The following is a 3410-nucleotide window of genomic DNA, read 5'->3' on the forward strand; positions in this document are numbered from 1 at the left end:
GGAATCCCACATCCGTAGTCCCAACGTAAATGCGCAACCACGGCCAGAAATATACCAAGGAATGAAGTACGAAATACAACACAGATAGAACTAGCCTAGCATGCTTCACGTAGAACAATCAAAATGACTCAAGCAATTAGGCAATCAAGTCAACTAAACATGTTTTTCCTAATCTAGCAAAAGTTATAATTTCAAGTAGAATAAGGCAAGTAAGAAAGAAACCAAATCTCAATAACTTAAGTAAAACCGGATTTTCCATCAAACGGCTCAAGTACGCGCCCGTCACCTCACGTACAAGGCACTCAAATATCAAGTAACAATCCTAAGGGGAAAAGTCCCCCACACAAGGTTAGACAAGCCACTTACCTCGAATCGGCACCAAAATCAACTCGAAATCACACTTTTGCCACGAGTATACGACTCCAAATGGCCCAAATCTATTCAATTCAATTACATATCATAAGTAATATTGCAAACAACTGATTCCACTATTAAATTTAAAGCTAAGGCGCGAAAATAGGTAAAATGACCAAAATGCCCCTCAGGCCAACGTCTCGGAATCGAATAATTTTCACATTTTTAGAACCCTCGTACTCTCATGAGTCTAACCATATAAAAATCTTCCAAATCGGAGGTGAAATGCCCACTCAAAATCCAAAAGTTAGGTCTAAGAAGTTTTCCCCAAACTATCCAATTTTTTACCCTAAATTCGAATTCTAATGATGGATTTAACTAGATATTGATGGAATACAACTATATAGGATTAAGAAAACGTTACCCAATGATCTTCTCTTCAAAACCCTCCAAGAATCGCCCTCTCCCGAGCTCTCAATTGATGTTTCTATCTTTTGAACTCAACCCTCGAATTTCTTATTTCTGAACAGGGATTACCGCTTCTGCGGCCAAGGGACCGCTTCTGCGGTCCCGCTTATGCGGAAACCAAGCCGCTTCTGCGGTCTCTTTAAAAATTCGACCTTCCGCTTCTGCGGATATCCTGCCGCTTCTGCGGTTCCTGAGGACGATGCCCCAACTCGCTTCTGCAGTGACCAAGGCCGCTTTTGTGGCTCCGCTCCTGCGGTTCCCAAGCCGCAGAAGCGAAAAGATACCAGAAGCAGCAGAACTGCTACCTCTCAACTTCCAAAATTCTTCCGTCGCTCATCCGAAACCATCTCGAGGCCCCCGGGACCTCAACCAAAAACACCAACACCACCTAATACCTTATTCAAACTTGTGCCAATCCTTAAAACACCTAAAACAACACCGGAAACCCGATTTAATCAATGATTCAAGCCTAAGAACTTCAAATTTCTTCCAAATACGCTTTCGATCAAAAACCTAACCAAAACACGTCCGAATGACCTGAAACATTGCACACACATCCCAAATGACATGACGGAGCTACTGCAACTTCTGGAATTCCATTCCGGTCCTCGGATCAAAAATTCACTATCGGACCGGAAACTTCAAATATTCAAACTTCGGCATTTCAAGCCTAAATGAGCTACGGACTTCCAAAATACATTCCGAACATGCTCCCAACCCCGAAATCACCTAACGGAGCTAACGGGACCATCCGATTTCAAGTCCGAGGTCGTCTTCACACTGTCAGACTTAAGCTCTCGTTTAGGGACTAAATGTCCCAAAACTCTCCGAAACTCAACACCGAACGTCCCTGCAAATCAAAATAGCAGAAATGAACTTAGGGGAAGCAGTTAATGGGGGATCGAGGAGTTAATTCTTAAGACGACCGGCCGGGTCGTCACGATGTCCAGTCCTTCTTTCTCTTCTCCTCTTCCTACTCAATCCTCTCCCACATCTCCTCCATCCATGGCCTACTACCTCCTCCGATAGTCTCATGACCATGAGAGCTTAAACAAATTTCCCGAAGCCTAAAACACATACTATATCCTGTCCCAACTTTATCCTCCCTGACCAGTAAGCCAAAAACTTAGAAGCAAGCTGCATCCTCTCCTAAATGATTGAGTTCCATGGAAGTTGATTATCAAGCATTGAGTCGCAACTGCACATGGACACTTGCTCCTTGTCCTCCCAATACAAATGTGGTAGATTGTAAATGGGTATACTACATTAAGCGTCGGGCGGGTGGTTCTGTTGAAAGTACAAAGCTCGTTTAGTCGCTAAAGGTTTTCATCAAGAAGAAGGTGTTGATCTCCATGATAGATTCAACCCCATCGTCAAACCTTCAACCATTAGGCTTGTTCTCCCTTATGCAGTGTCGAAAGGGTGGGTTACTAAGCAATTAGATGTAAATAATGTATTTCTTAATGGTGATCTTTACGAGGTTGTTTACATGACTCAACCGCCGGGGTTTATTGATATGTCTTGACCAAACATTGGTTGTCGCTTGTCTAAGGCTTTATATGGCCTAAAACAAGCTCCACGTGCTTGGTTTCTCAAGCTAAAAACCTTTCTTCTGTCACATGATTATACCTCTTTTACTCTGACTCATCCTTGTTTGTTGACAGTACTCCCTCATCTACTACCTACCTTTTGGTATATGTAGATGACATTATCGTAACAGGTAGTGATCCCTCCTGTATATCCTTATTCATCAAAGATCTTGATCTTCAATTCTCGTTAAAAGACCTGGGGAGTCTCTCATTTTACTTGGGTATTAAAGTTACTTGTGCAGGGTCTAGGATACATTTTTCTCAAGCTAACTACATCGTGACTTGCTCACTCGAACAAATATGACAAATTGCAAGCCTTCTCCCTCTCTTGCGAATACCACAGTTCAGTTGACAAAACATGGGGAAACCTTTAAAAATCCATCACCATATTAGACCATTGTTAGTGCCCTTCAGTATGTGATATGCTCAAAGTACACTTAAATAAATAGTGTAAGGCGGCCGGTGTCAAATATAATAACCCAACAAGGTTGGGGTCGAATCCCACAGGGAATAGGCGTGAAAAGGTTACTTGAGTAGTGTGAAACTTTACTTAAGTCGTAATCCTACTCCGTTAGCTTAAAAAGAGAATGTTGTAATTGTGAATTATCAAGAAAACCAGTTTGTTATGAGAGTGTAATTAACTTGATTAAGGAAACCAAGTTTGTCTCCCCATCAATAGGATATAATGTTATCGGTGTAAATATGATATATTTCTAATGGAAGGTCCTTTAATATGCACATGGTTCCTAAATGACTACCCATTATTTTCCAATAGTTAGTTAGGTACCTAAAAATCCTTTGACATGCACATGATTCCCAAATAGAACCCACTTATTCGTAAGTGATTCTATTAAACAAGGTTTAAAGCCTTGAGTTTTTGTTATTCAATTCTACCAAACCCTAGAGTGAAATGGCATTAGTCAATGTTTACAACCATCAACATTAAATGAAGCATGAGAAATAAGTAAATACCAATCAACCATTATATATATATATATA

This window comes from Nicotiana attenuata, unplaced genomic scaffold, assembly GCF_001879085.1.
Source record: "Nicotiana attenuata strain UT unplaced genomic scaffold, NIATTr2, whole genome shotgun sequence".
NCBI lineage: Eukaryota > Viridiplantae > Streptophyta > Magnoliopsida > Solanales > Solanaceae > Nicotiana > Nicotiana attenuata.